Source organism: Haliotis cracherodii, unplaced genomic scaffold, assembly GCF_022045235.1.
Source record: "Haliotis cracherodii isolate W230 unplaced genomic scaffold, xgHalCrac1.p SCAF_4, whole genome shotgun sequence".
Lineage (NCBI taxonomy): Eukaryota > Metazoa > Mollusca > Gastropoda > Lepetellida > Haliotidae > Haliotis > Haliotis cracherodii.
Window position 1 is genome coordinate 8,200,828 of NW_027266297.1, and position 21,334 is coordinate 8,222,161.

General features: G+C 41.1%; 1 long non-coding RNA gene across 1 annotated transcript; it reads left to right on the forward strand.

The window, feature by feature from the left end:
* Positions 1-16,954: 16,954 nt before the first annotated feature.
* Positions 16,955-20,531, forward strand: LOC139478330 (uncharacterized). Its single transcript, XR_011654303.1, has 3 exons — positions 16,955-17,040; positions 17,786-17,930; positions 20,515-20,531. It is a non-coding gene; the product is annotated as an uncharacterized lncRNA (long non-coding RNA).
* Positions 20,532-21,334: the final 803 nt, after the last annotated feature.

Genomic DNA, 21,334 nt, shown 5'->3' on the forward strand with positions numbered 1-21,334 from the left:
TCATGTCATGTACATTACTCGGATAATCCACGTAGAATACCATTGTCTATCATGTACATACTCAAATAATCCACGTAGAATGTTATTGTCATGTCATGTACATTACTCGGATAATCCACGTAGAATATCATTGTCATGTCATGTACATTACTCGGATAATCCACGTAGAATACCATTGTCATGTCATGTACATTACTCGGATAATCCACGTAGAATACCATTGTCATATCATCTACATACTCAAATAATCCACGTAGAATGGTATTGTCATGTCATGTACATTACTCGGATAATCCACGTAGAATACCATTGTCTATCATGTACATACTCAAATAATCCACGTAGAATGTTATTGACATGTCATGTACATTTCTCGGATAATCCACGTAGAATATCATTGTCATGTCATGTACATTTCTCGGAAAATCCACGTAGAATGTCATTGTCATGTCATGTACATTACTCGGAAAATCCACGTAGAATGTCATTGTCATGTACATTACTCGGATAATCCACGTAGAATGTAATTATCATGTCATGTACATTACTCGGATAATCCACGTAGAATACCATTGTCTATCATGTACATACTCAAATAATCCACGTAGAATGTTATTGTCATGTCATGTACATTACTCGGATAATCCACGTAGAATATCATTGTCATGTCATGTACATTACTCGGATAATCCACGTAGAATGGTATTGTCATGTCATGTACATTACTCGGATAATCCACGTAGAATACCATTGTCATATCATCTACATACTCAAATAATCCACGTAGAATGGTATTGTCATGTCATGTACATTACTCGGATAATCCACGTAGAATACCATTGTCTATCATGTACATTACTCGGATAATCCACGTAGAATATCATTGTCATGTCATGTACATTACTCGGATAATCCACTTAGAATGTCATTGTCATGCCATGTACATTACTCGGATAATCCACGTAGAATGTCATTGTCATGTCATGTACATTTCTCGGAAAATCCACGTAGAATGTCATTGTCATGTCATGTACATTACTCGGAAAATCCACGTAGAATGTCATTGTCATGTACATTACTCGGATAATCCACGTAGAATGCCATTGTCATGCCATGTACATTACTCGGATAATCCACGTAGAATATCATTGTCATGTCATGTACATTACTCGGATAATCCACGTAGAATGTCATTGTCATGTCATGTACATTACTCGGATAAACCACGTAGAATATCATTGCCATGTCATGTACATTACTCGGATAATCCACGTAGAATATCATTATCCTGTCATGTACATTATAGACCCGTGACGATCATAGATAGAATAGGTCTTCAGCAACCCAAACTTGCTGTCAAAGGCGACTATGCTTGTCGTAAGAGGCGACTAACGGGATCGGGTGGCCATGCTCGCTGACTTTGTTGATGCACGTCACCGTATCTATATCGCAATTACGAGGTCGACGCTCATGACATCAATCACTGGATTGTCTGGTCCATACTCGATTATTTACAGACCATCGTTATATAGCTGGAATATTGCTGAGTGAGGCGTTAAACAACAAACAAACAAACAAAATGTACATGAATAGGATAGTCCACTTAGATAAACATGATCCTGTCATGTGCATCACTTGGACCATCCACGTAGACTATCATGGTCCTGTTGTGTACGTTACTGCCATAGTTCACGTAGAATACCCTGATACTCTGACGAGCTGTTTGCACACTATGTTGACATGCTGAGTGAGTGAGTGAGTTGGGTTTTACGCCGCTTTTAACAGTATTCCAGTTATATCACGGCGTGTCAGCTTAATGTGGGTGAAAGCCCGAAGTGATGCAGGTCTCAGACGTTTACCACTTCGGTGAAACCCACGAGCACGAGTATGGTGCTGACAAACCTAGAAACAAAATCGGGGCGAACCGGGATTCGAACCCACAATCATAGGTTTTTGGCGTGCCCAAGGGACGCAACTCTGCACAGCGAATCGCGGCTTAGACGACTGGGCCACCCGTGCCCCCGTTGACATGCTGATTCATAGCAGAAAAGAAACTCGGTAATACACAGACATATACATGGTGCAGTCCTTAAAATGTGTATTTTGTCAACACGCATGATGTCTATACGCTATATAGCCATAGAGTGTGCTCATTTATATTGCGAACACGAAGAATCTATAATTTTCCAGAAAAAAGCAGAAATAGAAAAACACTTGCTCTTTGGAGAAAAGAGATATGTCCAAAGTGATAAAATGTCTGACATTGTTAAATAGTTATTTGTCAAATAAATAAATGTAGAAGAAAAATCCTCCTCAGTTTTGAAAAAGATAGCATAGTTTTTTGTTGTTGTTTTTTTCCCCTGACGAGCACAATAATGAAAAGCGTGATCTGTCTTTCACGAAATAATCACATTCGCCCATTCTTTCCTTTGGTGTTGAAATAAAGTATCAGGTGTTACTACCCTCTTGTGAATGTATGCGTATTATTTAGGCCAATGAAAGTATTTCTACGTGCTACAAAATATTTCTATTATAATAAAATTCGTATCTGTTAGTTGAAAGTCATATTTTGCACTTAACGTACCCAAGAAAAAAATAGTTAGCTCTAATGAAGACAATTTCGCCTTAAAACAGAATACACAAAAGTTTTAAAAGCGAATAAATCACTGACATATTGCAGGGGTCCTTTGTGATGTGAGCACGAACAGGTAAACCTAATTTTCGCGATATATCGTTTAGTAACCCTTATCGACACTTTGATCTGAATAAGCACCCCCACCTCGAACTCAGTCATAATGACAAAAATAGCTCTTAGGTGTTACCCAAAAAATATATTGATCACTGGACATAGAAGATCTCCTGAAAAGTGTAGTAAAAAATTATTTTTTTATTTGTTCGTTACTTCCTTTAGGGGAAAGAAATTGCGAATTTTGAAGCAACAACCCTAATAACACACACGCACTAAGACAAACTCAATGAAACACACACACACACACACACACACACACACACACACACACACACACACACACACACACACACACACAGACAGACACACACAAATACACACACACGCAGACACACACACACACACAAACACACACACACACAGAAACACACACAAATACACACAGACACACACACACAGACATACACACACACAAACACACACACACACACTTAAAATATGGTGGCTCCATAACAGACAGAGAAAGTGTGTTCGATCGATTTGAATCAAATCTGCTAAGGCTGCCAACTTGCCCGAGCTTAGTCCTCCTTTTATAACAAGAGATTATTAAATAACATGCGCGGTTCTCATGGCCCATGTCCATCCGCCCTTGTCGATGTGTTAGGCGTTCCATTATTGGTAAATTTAGCCTACATGTCAGTAATCAGCCGCCCTCGGGCCAGTGACGTCATCCACGCGCAGGCCTGGCCAAGATCCCCACAATAATTACTTGGCTAACAGCCTTGATACAAACCATGTTCCCTGTGTCATGTCTCCGCCGTAGAATGACCTTTTCATTAGCACCGTGTTTACAGCGTTTCCAGGTCAGCTTTGAGTGTCTAACTGGTCACTCGGGGACTAATTACTTATCATGTATATGACTAAGTGTCAGTAATCATATTACGCTATATGCAAACTTTCGCTTGTGTCACCGGCGGGGCATTCCAGTCAACATACTGTTAGGTTCTTCCTTGCTTTGTGATTAATGTTGAGATGCGTGCTGCTTTTTGTCATGTGGGGATTAGTAGTAATCGCCTTCTTGGTAAATTACCTTTGTATAAGGCTTGGAGACATGGCAATAGGGAACGTATAGATTTGTGAAATTGCTGAATGGTAGAGTTTATATCATTGATGTTGATCAGATACATATAGAACCTTCAAACTACAAAACCAACACTTCAGAATATGTTTTTCGGATGATGGTATTGTATATTTATTATTTTAGACCAATCAAAAAATCATTTTTCAAGTATTTGTTGCCAGATCAATAGTCTATGTTTTTTATGTAGTCGTTACCCGGTCAGTTTTCTTTATTGTCCACGTATTCGTTGCCAGATAAGTTTTTATTATTGTCCATGCATTCGTTGCCAGATCAGATTTTGTTATTACCAATGTATTCGTTGCCAGATCAGTTTTTATTATTGTCCATGCATTCGTTGCCAAATCAGATTTTATTACCAATGTATTCGTTGCCAGATCAGTTTTTAGTATTGCCCGTGTGTTCGTTGCCAGATCAGTTTTTAGTATTGTCCGTGTATTCGTTGCCAGATCAGTTTTTAGTATTGTCCGTGTATTCGTTGCCAGATCAGTTTTTAGTTTTGTCCGTGTATTCGTTGCCAGATCAGTTTTTAGTATTGTCCGTGTATTCGTTGCCAGATCAGTTTTTAGTATTGTCCGTGTATTCGTTGCCAGATCAGTTTTTAGTATTGTCCGTGTATTCGTTGCCAGATCAGTTTTTAGTTTTGTCCGTGTATTCGTTGCCAGATCAGTTTTTAGTATTGTCCGTGTATTCGTTGCCAGATCAGTTTTTAGTATTGTCCGTGTATTCGTTGCCAGATCAGTTTTTAGTATTGTCCGTGTATTCGTTGCCAGATCAGTTTTTAGTATTGTCCGTGTATTCGTTGCCAGATCAGTTTTTAGTATTGTCCGTGTATTCGTTGCCAGATCAGTTTTTATTTTTGTCCGTGTGTTCGTTGCCAGATCAGTTTTTAGTATTGCCCGTGTGTTCGTTGCCAGATCAGTTTTTAGTATTGTCCGTGTATTCGTTGCCAGATCAGTTTTTAGTATTGTCCGGGTGTTCGTTGCCAGATCAGTTTTTAGTATTGTCCGTGTGTTCGTTGCCAGATCAGTTTTTAGTATTGTCCGTGTGTTCGTTGCCAGATCAGTTTTTAGTATTGCCCGTGTGTTCGTTGCCAGATCAGTTTTTATTATTGTCCGTGTATTCGTTGCCAGATCAGTTTTTAGTATTGTCCGTGTATTCGTTGCCAGATCAGTTTTTAGTTTTGTCCGTGTGTTCGTTGCCAGATCAGTTTTTAGTATTGCCCGTGTATTCGTTGCCAGATCAGTTTTTAGTATTGTCCGTGTATTCGTTACCAGATCAGTTTTTAGTATTGTCCGTGTATTCGTTACCAGATCAGTTTTTAGTTTTGTCCGTGTATTCGTTGCCAGATCAGTTTTTATTATTGTCCGTGTATTCGTTGCCAGATCAGTTTTTAGTATTGTCCGTGTATTCGTTACCAGATCAGTTTTTAGTATTGCCCGTGTGTTCATTGCCAGATCAGTTTTTAGTATTGTCCGTGTATTCGTTGCCAGATCAGGTTTTAGTATTGTTTGTGTATTCGTTGCTAGATCAGGTTTTTTGTTTATTATTGTCCGTGTATTCGTTGCCAGATCAGTTTTTATTATTGTCCGTGTATTCGTTGCCAGAGCAGTTTTTATTTTTGTTCGTGAATTCACAGACAGGTCAGTTTTCTTGAAAAGGCTCATCCTTTCAAAAACGATATTTTGCAGAAACTGAAGCTAAGTTGTAGGTTTCAAAACAATTAAACAATTTCATTCATGTTCATAAAATGTTGCTTAATTTGATAAACTATTCCTTATTATTCTTGTCGTCGTAGTCAAGCTTGTTCAACAAAATAACGTTTATTATCAATTTGATAGACATTCATAAACACATATTTATGATAAAGTCGGATTGTACAATAGACTCGATGGGAAGGTTTTGTCGATGTTGTTTACCTACAGACCATAAACAACATTTTGTTCAGACAATTGTTTTGCACTAGAACAAGACTAGAACTGAGACACATTCCACAGCAGCAAACACTGCACACACGGACCCAGTGTGCCTCGCATTACTATGACCGAGGACAGTCTCTTAAAGATTACTGGTTCTAAACACGACCACCTGCAAAGCTGACTTGTTCTCGGGGACACTCGTCTCTGAATCCCAGAAATCCATCGGTTTCTGCGGTCTAAGTCTAAGTCCCCAGACAGGTCTCGAATCTTTGGATTTTCGATCTTTAATGGACAAAAACGCTTTTGTTTAATTCAAGATTTTGCCAACTCTCTACGACTCCTCTGTGATGAAAAGCCTCCTGCGTGTTGGACGTAATACATAATGGTCTAAGATAACGCCGATTGATCTCAAAACAAAAGCGTTGTTGACTTGAATCAATGAGAATTACACGCTCTCACTTTCGGAGACTTTTTAGCCCACAGAACAGTCAATATAAAGATAAATAAATGTCCACCTTGGGGAGATTAGCCTGCATCTTTAAGTAAGCACATTGACAGCGGATGAGCAGCTAGGGAGTGCTCGTCACTGGCCAGCTTTGTAGAAATGTCTGCTTAAAATGCACCCATGTTGCAGTTGCAACAACGAAGGACAATACATATCCTCGATTCTGGCCAGACAGTTTCCTATATTGGCCCTGGCTGACTTGAGACGCACCCTATTCTTCTAGATCGCTTTGGGAGTCATCCGGCTGAAAATACTACTTCCGCACGACTTCTTTCAAAGCGACAGGCCGCCAAATGAAATTAGTTGCAAGACGCCCGACCTAACACGGGGTAAAATCGCCAGTGAACAAGGAATCTTGGATCTGCAAGGGATATTAATCACATGGAAATATTAATAATCTCGGGCTCAAAATGCCTGGAAACTAATTTTCCGATCAATCAATTCCTAAAAATTGGTTCAGATGTCGACCGATCTGCTATGCATTTGTTGGACATTGGATAGAAGGGTCTTTGGCTTGGGTGGAATTAAAGCATATGAATTAACGGATGCGGGATTAATTAGCCATAAAGCACGCATCGATGAATGTGTGGCTTTCTGGCTGAAATTGACCCCAGGGGAACTTTAATCTTCAGCCCGATACAAGCCATGAAGATTGGACGTTCACAGTGGTTCTATTTTGGTAAAATACTTATAGCACCTAGGAGGGCAGCAGTGACAATGTACGGAACTATCAAATACCCAGGAATGTCAATGGATTCAATACTCTAATCTCTAAAAGCTGGTTGGTTGGTTGATCGACTGGTTGATTGTTTGGTTTGCTGGCTGGCTGGTTGGTTGGTTGATCGACTGGTTGATTGTTTGGTTTGCTGGCTGGTTGGTTGGTTGGTTGATCGACTGGTTGATTGTTTGGTTTGCAGGCTATCTGGCTGGCTGGTTTGTTTGTTTGTTGGTTGGTTTTGTTGGCCCCCAGCTATCCATGCTTGTACCATTTTTATAAGTTATGAAAAACGGAACTTTGTGCGAGAACTGCTACCAACTGACAAGTTTTGAATTTTCTACCTCATGGTTTAAGCTGACATTAATTTTATCATTCACATTTGCATGAATGAACGGTAGGGATCCGTGTGGATTCTGGGTTAGAAATGGTCCACCAACAAAATAATCAACAAATAGCTGCATATCAGTACGTGTATAACATAACACAAATTGCACAATGCAACGATCAAAGATGGTATTTCCCGCACCAACAACAAGGCTCCAAGTTTTCAAGAAATGTAATACCTTGTCGGCTATTTATTTCAGTCTGGCGCCATTTACCAAACCCTAAAGGTAAACAGTTTCCAGTGAAAGTGGTAAGTTTAGTCCCCTGTTGTTGACATCGTCCCGTCTCACTATCGATTGTCGGGGTCGGGTAGAGACAAGAGGCTGCAGTGCTATACAATAAACAGTAAATGTCTGGCTTGGGCGATGACCTTTCTGTTTCATAAGACTGGTTGCTCTTGATAAGGCATCATATATCATTGATGCTATACCAAATTGATAAACGTCTAAGACTTCCATCACTTCGGGGTTTCCTCCCACCCTAAAGTGTCACACTGCATCGGGTACTGGGGACATTTTCTATCCTGGAATCCCCACGGTGACCCCACGGGGTTCTTTATATATATATAATAATAATAATAATAATAATAATAATAATAATAATAATAATAATAATAACAACAACAATCCACCCTCGCTCTTCCCTCAATCGCTTATATTTAACAATTATGATGGGAGGGCTTGGTTTGATTAATGTGGACGCTCTTCATGATAGAATTGTTTTGTGCACTTTTGCACACCTTTATTTGTCTGATGATCCTCTTGTGAAGCATGTCAAGACTCATGATGAAAACAAGGCATTCCACAGTTTTCTAAAACGAGCCAAGGATGTGGGACATAATCTCAACGTCGGTGTTGATTTTGTTGATTGTTCTGTACTGCTAGACGGACCAGAAATGAATGTCAACCAAGCGAAGTGCCAAATCAAATCGGTTTTTCAAGGAGAGGCTTTCTGAACGACCACTGCAGTGCGTTTATGTGTGTGTGTTGAGAAGATCGCAATCCTGCAGTGTCCTTCACTTGGATGAAGTCGTCTGGTCTGAAAAGTGAAACAGATGGCTTTCTGTTTGCTGCTTAGGACCAGTCACTTCCCACTCGAAACCGTTTATATGTGATTTTGCATCAAAATGTGAATATGAAATGTAGATTGTGTAATGAATTTAATGAGACTGTCCAACACACAGTATCTTAAGCGACATGATGGAATGGCTCGATCCTTTTATTACCGTCTTCGACATGCTTGTGGTTTTGACACAGAGGTCCACCCATGGTACGACCCGGAATATGTAGAGGCCGTCATTGAAAATGATAAATACAAAATCCTTTGGAATAGGTCCGTATACAGCCTCAGACATATCCAGGCCAACAAATCTGATCTTGTCCTTTTTGATAAATCCAATGGAATCATTTATATCATTGAATTTTCTGTCCCCTTTGACAGGAATATGATTGACAAGATTGAGGAAAAACAGGGCAGATATGCAGACCTCGCTTTGGGAATGTCACGTTTGCATTCCCAAGTACCAAGTTGTCCGACTCCCCATTGCTCTCGGTGACTTAGGTTTGGTACCTCACAGTCTGTTGACTGACATCGGGAGGGTACCCGGGTTTGCTACCAGGAATACAACCCTTCTGACAATCTGGGTAATGCAGAAGGCTGCAGTGTTGGGGAGTCTCCGAAAGGTTCTAGGTGGGTATGACTAGGCAGCGCTTCCTGGGAGAAGTCCCATTCACTGTCTGGGCTGCGTGTAGAGGGGACACCAGCCCTGAGCTGATGATGAGCCGAACCAGCCTGACTGTGCCAGGATCACCCAAACTCTCTCAGCTACATTTTTTTAAATTTTAATCTGTAAATTATAATAATACTGGCATTGGGAGAGAACCCGGGTTTGCTACCACGAATACAGCCCTTCTGATAATCTGGGTAATGCAGAAGGCTGCAGTGTTAGGGAGTCTTCACATTCTCCGAAAAGGTCTGGGTGGGTTTGACAAGGCAGCTCGTCCTGGGAGAAGTCCCATTCGCTATGAGGGCTGCGTGTAGAGGGGGCAAGGGCCCTGATCTGATGATGAGCCTAACCAGCTCAAAGACGCTGCAGAAGTTCCAAGCTCAGTTTGACAAAACTCGCGTACCACACCATGTTGTGTCTGGTGACATCAGCGGTGCAGTGTGAATTCTTCAAATAAAACAAATTTTAAGTTGGGTCGGGGATATTTCAAAAACTTAGGAACGTTAACTCCTCCCATTTAAGGGATTTGATCAGCAAATCAAGTTTGTCATAAAAGGCGACTAAATGCATCGGGTGTTCAGGCTCGCTGACTTGGATGATGCATGCCATCGTATCCCCCCAAACTCGATTATTTATAGACCCTCGTCATATAGTTGTAATTTTGCTGATTGCGGCGTTAAACATGAAAACACACACACACACACACACACACACACACACACACACACACACCATTTTAAAGTCATTTATACACTATTTGTAGCCATCCTATTTTCGCATTGGCACTTCTCCTTATGTGCCTAAAGTTTCGGTACATACAAACTGTGAAACTTTATCACATTAATCAGCGACAGAAATATGGGAAGCAAAAGAAGATGACTTCATACAGGGAGTTGGGTTTCAAATAAACATGCATCGTTTCCATTAATTATTGAATCTTTTATCAAAGGGCCATAACTCTTCTGTTCCATGCTTCTTCCCAATGGCCCCACTGCTGTGAGGAATCAATGGGTCGAGCTTCACAGAAGTGTGTTTAAATAACTAAAGCAACAGTTGCCCAAGCCGATGGGTTCTCCAACAAAGGCGTCTTTATTCTCTCAATATTTGACTTTGACTTATAATATCGATGTCAACAGATCAAAGATTCTTGCAAAATATTTTCGTATTTCATCACTGGAAACTTCCAAGAATTATTCACCTAATATTGATTTTGAATAAAATATGTAAAACTCGAGTTATCCGATCAAGTGATAAGGGAGACAGGGAAATTTGCCGTGATTAACTGTGACTCCCTTGAGTCGTGCAATAATATTAATGCCTTCGTGCCAAACTTTATTTTCTATTAGCTTTTTGCCTCCCTGTATCCCCGGGGTAGCCTTGTAGTTGATAATATGTGATTATAGTGTGCTTGCCGCGCAGATTTAGACTGGCATATTCCCCCATAGGACGCGGAAGCCGCGGTGAAAGATTAGCTGGACGGACTTTGGGAGAGCGGAGACTGGGCCCCGCTTTCATGTGCGCGATATCTTTGCGCAGTTCCCTCCGCTGGGAACAGCAGGAGTGAATAAAACCGCCTTTCTCGAATTGGTCGTTAAAATTGTCTGCAAAATTTGTAGAAAATTACATCATTGCGATCAACCATATTTAAGATAGTGGACATTGTGTCAAATTTGTCATTCAGTTGTGGTCCCCAATATGCAATATATTTAATCTGGGAAAGAAATAACGACGTAGGTTCTTCCAGTGAATGAGTGTAATCGTCCTGTCCCTAGTTGAAGGCCGCGAAACCTGTCTGTTTACGTGATCAAAATTGACTTTGATTTGAAATGAATAAACTTTGTCACGATACGATAGTGAAAGGTGAAATGAAGGACGGTGATTTCACGGATAGCATGCTTGATTTGCAAAATCGACTTGTGTCCAAATTGTTAGCTTTGGCCCATAATAAAATACATTGATGAAAGTTAATGTCACTTTTCTATCGACTGTCAATTCTATAAACTATTCGGAAATAGTTTTGACTCACACCTTATCTCAACACTATCACTTCGATCACCGACAACAAATAAATGTCTTCTCGTATGATCTCGTCCCGACCGATCACATCTCGCCAGATCTCGTTTTGTTTTTTATTGTCGTCCATAATGGTATTTGAAAGGTCAAATAAGTCGATTTCACTCGAAATGAATCGTAGTAATGGTAGCAGTTGTCGTCGCAGTAGTAGTAGTAGTAGTAGTAGTAGTAGTAGGAGGAGGAGGAGGAGGAGGAGGAGGGGCTATATAGCTTGTAAGGCTGTATAGATAGTGGGACCAGAGCGTGTGTAGGTATCTCTCACACATTTTCATCACATTGGAACCAGTCATTGAATATTGTACTACCATTCTGTTGTATACTGCCATCGTAATTGCTGTGCAGTAATTTGTACGGATTGATTGTATTCCGCTTGTTGGGAATCGACATGTAACAAAATGAGTACAATGTGATTGGACGACAATCCTAAGATTCGTGTCATTTGAATCGGACTAAAAACGTATGTATGGTAGCAAATCTGTACAGGGTTGTTATCCTAAAAGAATGCAGAATTATGCCCTGGACAATCGAGGATGTGAAAAAGATCAGCCACGTCCAATGCGATAGAGGTAAAGATATTTTCTCATTGATTAAAAAGTTGACATAAAAGAGATAACTTATTCCTAGGGATTAGTATTAATACTAATTATGGTAAAAATCTCATCGTTGAATATTGAAACAATATTCCGACCCCGGAAATGGACATGCGCATTATCACCTAGGGACTCGAACCTGGTCCTCGGCCAGATGGACACTCATTAACCACTGGACTACCCCACCATCCCTTATCCATCAACGATTGGCACATCACCCATGAAATTCTATTCACCATCAGTCCGTCATTGTTATAAAACTGGTTTTGTTGGACATATACAGAACCGCTGCGTGGCTGAAAGTAGACGGGATCAGTCTGTTCATGGTGTATTTAATGGTTAAGACATGAAGACAAACAGTTACAAATATTGACCAGATACGTCTTGAGAGATAAAAGCAAGGATTTAATATATGTCTCTGATTGACCAGACTGAAAGTAGGATTTATTTGTTCTACGCCTAACAGTTTCCCCACGGTTCTCGTCTGGAACATAACACTCGAATAATATGTCTGCTTGTCTAGCAGTCAAACATGGAGCAACAAGACACTGTAAAGAAACATGTACCTGCTAATCTCTTTCATATGAAAGGGGCTTATGCACTTGAACATCTAAAAATAACGACCTTAACGCCAATTACCTCACTGTGTCAACAATGCCGTATGAAAATCATTTGAGAGTCTTTACACTTCTCTGTATCCTTATTTGCGGGTACAGTTTGACAGGTTGCAGACGGTTAAGCGTTGCGTCTGATGGTCAATTGGCGCACCCGACCCCCACCATTTGCTGGGCAAATCAATGGCGGAACGACATTAAGAAAACCGGCTGCATGGTATCAGGGAGGGAGGGCTGTCTGCACAAAGACCTAATGAGCGGACTGATTGACTCCCGCCAGTCCATCTACTCACAAACAAGCCGAAACGGGACCCGTTTGCGGGTAAGGGGCTCCATCGTTCATGTATACTGGAATTGTCGATTCTGTGAGAGTAACTACTGGGACATTGATTACGTGCTCGTGGCAGACGACAGCGGGTTGGAAATTGCAAGAAAAAGCCCCGTTATTCCACAGAATTCCAGTCCTTCTGACGCTGCTTACTGCCATGTTGAAATCTTCAGATTTTGTTCACAAGTCGTTAGGATTGGGACTGTTTGTAATCACGTGACTTGGTCTTTAGGCCTCACTCGGCACTTCTTCCGATGAGCTTCCTCAGGCACCCCGGTGAAGATTCAACCTTTAGCTTTCATCTCTAAATGTAATCGAATAGGCCTTTGAAAATACAAAACGTCATAATTATACATGCCAGCAATCAAAGGGTTCACGGGACTCTCAACGCAGTCCCATAGAAGTGGTACGATGAAGGCATGCCGCCGTTATTGAGGGCAAACACGCCACGATGTCAGATTTAGAAATAAACCAGCATTGGGCAGTGAATTAAAGATCACCCTACACTTGATCTAAGAAGTCCGGGACGTTTTATTCAAAACGAATGAATCCTTTTCAGCGATGTCAATCGAATGCAAATATACGCCATTTGCAATAATACAGTTTAATTAAGTTGGTCTTAGTTGAGTTATCACATGTGCATTAGAAGTTGGGTTCTTTTCACAAGGGCCAATCCTTTTCACATTTCTCTGCATTAACATCTCTGTGTGGAGTATGCTGTGTGTAATCGTAAAGATTGCAGTATTCGCTGAAACCGTGCATCATGTAATGTAGTGTTTTACAGCAACGTTGTTTTATTGGCTGGGAACAACGGGGCACCAATATGTCTTGTTGGGGATCAGGTAACCTTGAAATATATAGTCAGTAGATGGGTGAAGTCAGTAGATGGGTGAAGTCAGTAGATGGGTGAAGTCAGTGGGTGGGTGAAGTCAGTAGATGGGTGGAGTCAGTAGATGGGTGAAGTCAGTAGATGGGTAGAGTCAGTAGATGGGTGAAGTCAGAAGATGGGTGAAGTCAGTAGATGGGTGAAGTCAGTAGATGGGTGGAGTCAGTAGATGGGTGAAGTCAGTAGATGGGGGATGTCAGGACATAGGTGGAGTCAGTAGATGGGTGAAGTTAGTAGGTGGGGGATGTCAGGACATAGGTGGAGTCAGTAGATGGGTGAAGTTAGTAGGTGGGGGATGTCAGGACATAGGTGGAGTCAGTAGATGGGTGAAGTTAGTAGGTGGGGGATGTCAGGGCATAGGTGGAGTCAGTAGATGGGTGAAGTTAGTAGGTGGGGGATGTCAGGGCATAGGTGGAGTCAGTAGATGGGTGAAGTTAGTAGGTGGGGGATGTCAGGGCATAGGTGGAGTCAGTAGATGGGTGAAGTTAGTAGGTGGGGGATGTCAGGGCATAGGTGGAGTCAGTAGATGGGTGAAGTTAGTAGGTGGGGGATGTCAGGGCATAGGTGGAGTCAGTAGATGGGTGAAGTTAGTAGGTGGGGGATGTCAGGGCATAGGTGGAGTCAGTAGATGGGTGAAGTCAGGAGATGGGTATAGAGTCAGTAGATGGGTGAAGTCAGCAGATGTGTGAAGTCAGTGAGTGGGTGAAGTCAGCAGATGTGTGAAGTCAGTGAGTGGGTGAAGTCAGTAGATGGGTGAAGTCAGCAGATGGGTGAAGTCAGTGAGTGGATGAAGTCAGTAGATGGGTGAAGTCGCTTGGTGGGTGAAGTCAGGAGATGGTTGAAGTCGGTAGGTGGATGAAGTCAATAGATGGGTGAAGACAGCATAAGGATGAAGTCGCTAGGTGGGTGAAGTCACTAGGCAGGTGAAGTCAGTAGATGGGTGAAGTCAGGTGATGGGTGAAGTCGGTAGGTGGGTGAAGTCGGTAGGTGGATGAAGTCAGCAGAGGGGTGGAGTCAGTAGATGGGTGAAGTCAGCAAATGTGTGAAGTCGCTAGGTGGGTGAAGTCGCTAGGCGGGTGAAGTCAGTAGATGGGTGAAGTCAGGAGATGGGTAGAGTCAGTAGATGGGTGAAGTCAGCAGATGTGTGAAGTCAGTGAGTGGGTGAAGTCAGCAGATGTGTGAAGTCAGTGAGTGGGTGAAGTCAGTAAGTGGGTGAAGTCAGTGAGTGGGTGAAGTCAGTAGATGGGTGAAGTCAGTGAGTGGTATAAGTCAGCAGATGTGTGAAGTCAGTGAGTGGGTGAAGTCAGTGAGTGGGTGAAGTCAGTGAGTGGGTGAAGTCAGTAGATGGGTGAAGTCAGGAGATGGGTAGAGTCAGCAGATGTGTGAAGTCAGCAGATGTGTGAAGTCAGTGAGTGGGTGAAGTCAGTGAGTGGGTGAAGTCAGTAGATGGGTTAAGTCAGTAGATGGATGAAGTCAGTAGATGGGTAGAGTCAGTAGATGGGTGAAGTCAGCAGATGTGTGAAGTCAGTGAGTGGGTGAAGTCAGTGAGTGGGTGAAGTCAGTAGATGGGTGAAGTCAGGAGATGGGTAGAGTCAGTAGATGGGTGAAGTCAGCAGATGTGTGAAGTCAGTGAGTGGGTGAAGTCAGTAGATGGGTTAAGTCGCTAGGTGGGTGAAGTCAGGAGATGGGTGAAGTCGCTAGGTGGGTGAAGTCGCTATAGGTGGGTGAAGTGAGTAGATGTGTGAAGTCAGTAGATTGTGTGTGAGTGTTAGTGGGTGTATACGTAGTTAGCTGGTGTAGTTAGTGGGTGTAGTTATAGTGGGTGTAGTTAGTGGGTGTAGTTAGTGGGTGTAGTTATAGTGGGTGTAGTTAGTGGGTGTAGTTAGTGGGTGTAGTTATAGTGGGTGTAGTTAGCTGGTGTAGTTAGTGGGTGTAGTTATAGTGGGTGTAGTTAGTGGGTGTAGTTAGTGGGTGTAGTTATAGTGGGTGTAGTTAGTGGGTGTACTCGGCGGGTGCAGCCAGCGGATGTTCAGAGGGTTAGTGAGAGATATGTACGAATAATTCGTAGTTCCAAGTTGTGCGCGGATTATTCTTGGCTTTCTGCTAAGAAAATGTAGAACGGTTTTATTGAGCTAAGTCAACCCATAGGAATGTGAATGTGAAAACAATGAAATGTTGATCCTTTTAACTATCAAACTCTATATGGCGTGAAAAATGCACATAATTGAATTGTTGTTTTCTGAACTTACATTTCATATGTTTGTTATAAATATCATACAGTGCCCTCAGATGAGAGGGGAAACATCGAAACAAAAATAAAAAAGTATGATCTTGGGGGTGCGATCCATGCTATTAATTTACCTTTATCTTTAAGTACTTTATTTAATCGCTTCTGTTTGTAGTCCCGTGAAGATCCGGGGGAAGGTAGGTCTTCAGCAACCAATGCTTGCCGTACAAGGTGACTATGCTTGTCTCCCCGTTGGGATCCGGGGCGGAATAGGTCTTCAGCAACTCATGCTTGCCGTACAAGGTCACTATGCTTGTCTCACCGTGAAGATCTGGGTGAGAATATGTCTTCAGCAACCCATGCTTGCCGTACAAGGTGACTATGCTTGTCTCCCCGTTGGGATCCGGGGAGGAATAGGTCTTCAGCAACTCATGCTTGCCGTACAAGGTCACTATGCTTGTCTCACCGTGAAGATCTGGGTGAGAATATGTCTTCAGCAACCCATGCTTGCTGTACAAGGTGACTATATGCTTGTCGTAGGAGGCCACTAACGGGATTGGGTGGTCAGGCTCGCTGACATGGTTGATGCATGTCATTGATCCAAATTGTGTGGATCGATGCACATGATGTCAATCACCGGATTGTCAGGTCCAGACTCGATTATTTACAGACCGCCGTCATATAGCTGCAATATTGCTGAGTGCGGCGTTAAACAACAAACAAACAAAACTTCTGTTAATAAATATTGGTAATGAAACGAACCTAAGTAAGGATCTTTTTTATGAAGCGAAATAACCCCATGAACTATGTTTGGAGACAATACCTTTTCCATATGTTCGTTTCATATTTAACACAGAACAAACAAAAATAAGAGATTCCTTTAAATAATTGACTTTTGAAATTTTATTTTTATACTTCATTCCATTTAACTAATTACAATACTGATAAATAAACATAATATTTGAGCTTACAGAAGTGTTTGTTTTCGTTATTTAGAATTCGGGATCTTTCCATTTTCAGCCCAAGGGGAAGAACTGTGTTTCCCATAGAGCTCTATCAACACTTACCTTGTGTAATTTGTATAACCGAGATTATCCGAATGGCGACGGAAATAATTCCAGGGGCAGGTAACTCTACCATACAATGCAGGTGTGTGTATTGTTTACATCGTCAGGTAGCGACAGGCGAAGAATACGGAACACAACCTCGAAATGTAACATGACGCACCACGAATAGTTTGAAGGTTTGCGAATACTTGAATACACGTTTAAACATTCATTACGCACAATGGATGCCCCTGTCAGTTCTTAAATCTGCAACCAACCTGGTATGCCATTTTGAATATTCGATTTGCATTATCGATCGAATGTTGATGAACGAACAAGCTATGGCCGACTGACAGTTGTGAACAAAACTAGAACGACTCAGTATGTAAACATGTGATGACATCATGTGAGCTGTAGATTCAATGTAGATGTATTTACACGTGACTGTTTAATGTACTACGATCGAGACAAACACAGGGATGAAATTTCAAGTGACATCCATCAGATTCGTCTTATTATTCACTGTTTTCATTTTCAGATAACAGCTTTTCATACTATTAAGAAAGATTGAACATATGTTCAAAATTTATTAGGAAATTATTGAGAAAACCAATCAAATAAGGAGTCAACATATGGAGAAACCTATAAAAATACTGGGAAATGTATATTTCTCGAATACTTTTGCTTATATAACAGAGATAGAATATTCAAAAGATCACATGTCCTGTAAACCTGGTATTCTGTACTTGCCGATTAACTGAACAATATACATGAACCATGACATCTGAGAGTCCTTCATTTTGATTGGTCTGCTTCGGGTATATCTATGCTCGGCCACGACCAATATGTCTTTTTGGTGACCACCATGACCCCTCTAGGTATATAGAGGGATGATACAGATGATGATCGTGATGATAATTAGTGTATTTTCATTCCCTACAGAAGGCAAGTCAACATGACCATCAACAGCTTCTCGCCGATCGAGGAGACCCAGAGCTGGGCAGGGTTTGAATCCAATCGGATGGTGGGCACCTCCTGTGCCAAATGGATAAAGAACCTATTACTGATAGCATTTGTTGTTGTCTTGGTAAGGGAATGTGAGAATGATATGTTTTTTCATCTGCTTAAGAAATGAAAATGAATATGATAGATAACATGAATAATGATCTCACAACTTATTGAGAGTGTGAGGAGCTTGATGGTTGTAGAGGTTTTCATCTTTATGCACATCATCAGAATCTCTCCTTCCCTGAGTTCCTTGTCATGAATCCAGTACCTCTGCCACAGGCCAGCAATATGTGACAATTCATCACGGGCCGTAGTGTGCCAGCACTCAAAAGTCCCAGGCAAGCAAGCACTAGGTGCTGAGATCGTATCCCACTAGTGACCAGGTTGTTATTCAGCCTTGGGACCAACCATGTTTACAGTGTTGTCACTACCCCTAGTGTACAGTACATTCACCCAGTACACTCAAAACAACCCATTCGTTTATGGTAGATGACCAGATGGTTGAAGCAAAAAATATGTACATACACCCGAAATACAAGTGTCAAAACGTGTGGTGTCACCCTGGGAAAGTGACTTAGTTCAAATGTGCCTCTGTTCACCCAGCAGGGAATGGGTACCCGATATGTGTGACGTTGATGTAAAACCGCTCTTGCGCCCTTAGGCAGCTAGCATTGTGTACTCCTCAGGGGGTTGAGAATGATAACTGGTATGCAAATGGATCTGCTGGACAGGGAACAAATGAATTTGCATTTGAACAGATACTGGATACCTGGGTATATAAGAGTATCATTTTAATAGTAATAATTATAATCATATCTTACACAGACTATTCAATAAATTAAGATTAGTTTTTCATTTGTTTTCATTTTTGAAAAGTCTACACATTGAGCATGTAGAGATAAACATATGAAAGGAAGAACTTTCATTGTGAAAATATCCTAAAACAACAAAATAGTGAAAAATATTGTCTAGCAAAAGTAATTTGTTCAAACATTTACATATGAATATATGAATATGTAAGGGTGAAACGATACACTGATATTCCGATGCATCGCAATACTTGACCCACGATACGATAAACGTGGGCCCATTTATCGATATGCCATGATACGGAATGCAAATCTCAAGTACAGCGTTTCTTTGCTGTTGTGCCTTTCAATAAACCGCTAACTTGGTTATAGCGTGCGGTAATGCATGGCTCCCAAAAACATACTTACATTTTTTATAAGCTCAGGTTTCACACTGACAGATGTTTCTCCCCATCTCAAAAAGCATTATCAGCTGATCACCGCAAGCACATAACACTGGAAATACCAGTCAGCAAAACCGAACTGAAGTACGCAATTCAATACCATCAGTATAACTATCTTGATATTAAAACGTGTTCATTGTATATCTGGACATGTGTTTGTAATATATTTTATTGATTTTATTCAAAATTTCATTTAATATTGTTTTCATTAAGTTAGGTGAAATCGTGTGTGAAGAGATACAGCAACCACGGTCAGATTACCACATTTGACGCATTGAAACGAACTTTAGTTGCTAAAGAATGGATACATATATTAAAAATGCCATACTTTGACTCGTTAAAAGTCATATTTGTGGCAATTTGGCTAATATATGTCAACATAACGTTTTCGCAATCGAAATACCTGTCGTGCGGGAAGTCCCTACGGTGACTGATCAAATTGTTCCATACGTAAAAAATATCCTGCAACAGCAATCACCAGTATCAAAATGCTACGCTTGTGGTTTTTATCATTTTAAATACATATATAGTAAAAGCTGCAACTAAAGTAACACGATACTGGAAAATATTATTCCTTATAAAACAATAATTTCAGATACAATGTCTTCGACCATTGCATGAAAAATCACTGGTGAAGTACATTAATTATTTTCTGGTGTTTGAACTTTGAATTGTTTTGAAGGTAAGTTAGAGAAAGCTCAACAACTTCAGTAGTCTTGTTATTATAAAATAATGTTGATTTTTCCAAAATCATGAAAGGTTCAATCTTGACACGCTTTAAGTCTTGTTTTTGTATCATTGCGTATTGAGATACTTATTTTTTCATGACCGAAATATCGAGATGCGTATTGTATCGTGACCTTCCTGTATCATTGCAGCCCTCTTAATGTACTTACTTTACAGCATTCTTACAATAAACCTGGTATTCCGAAATGGAACCGGATGCTATCAATCTGAAAGAAAAGATAGGGGTCAAAGACCTATGTTACAACCACTTATCATCTAGCTCATGTTGAAATGACATTCACAGTATATAGATGGGCACAACCAAAAGACGTTAAAAGATGGTATTTGTTGTTGCGCTTGACATTAAGGGGCTAAAACAAGGACTGGTCGGCTCGAAGTCAGTATACTGTTTTGAGTGGGGTATTCACGTTAAACTACAGCATGGTATCTCAGTGAGCTAGCACTATTAATCGGCATCAGTCCGGACTCGTACAAGCAGCCACACACACACACATACACACACACGTGCATGGACGTCGCTATATAAGTGCAATAATCTTGGACACGACATTAAACCCCATTTCACCTCACCTCGCTGTCACCTTTCCTGTGTCACACTTACAAAAAATGCATTTCTAACCCAGCATCTAATGATCAAAGCATCTATGTCATCCTTGCCCTGTAGATCTGCGGCATCGCCATCCTGGGTATCGGCATCTGGACCCATGAGTCTGTAAATAATCGAGTCTTGACCAGACCATCCAGTGATTGACATCACGCGAATCGATTCACACAATTGGTATACGATGACATGGATCAACCAAGTCAGCGAGCCTGACCACCCGATCCCGTCAGTCGTCTCTTACGACAAGCATGGTCACCTTTTACGGCAAGCATGGGTTGCTGAAGACATATTCTACCCCGGATCTTCACGGGTCTGGAAACCTATTTTAATGTTCTATTGCCGATAGACTGGTGGGAGCACTGTAGAAATTTCCAGTAGCTTGTAAGGCTGTATAGATAATGGGACAAGAGCGTGTGTAGGTATCTCTCACACATTTTCATCACACTGGAACCAGTCATTGAATATTGTACTACCATTCTATTGTATACTGCCATCGTATTGCTGTGCAGTAATTTGTATTGATTTGTTAACTTTTGTAATACATTTGTTGATTGTATTCCGCTTGAGAATCGACACGTAGCAAAGTGAATACAATGTGATTGGACGACTATCCTGAGCATCGTGTCATTTGAATCGGACTAAAAACGTATGTATGGTAGCAAATGTGTACAGGGTTGTTATCCTAAAAGAATGCAGAATTATGCCCTGGACAGTCGAGGATGTGAGAAGGACCACGACCTTTACAGCCGGGCGATAGAGGTAAAGATATTTTCTCATTGATTAAAATTCTTAATACTAATTATGGTAAAAATATCATCGTTCAATATTGAAACAATATTCCGACCCTGGAAATGGACATGCGCATTATCACCTAGGGACT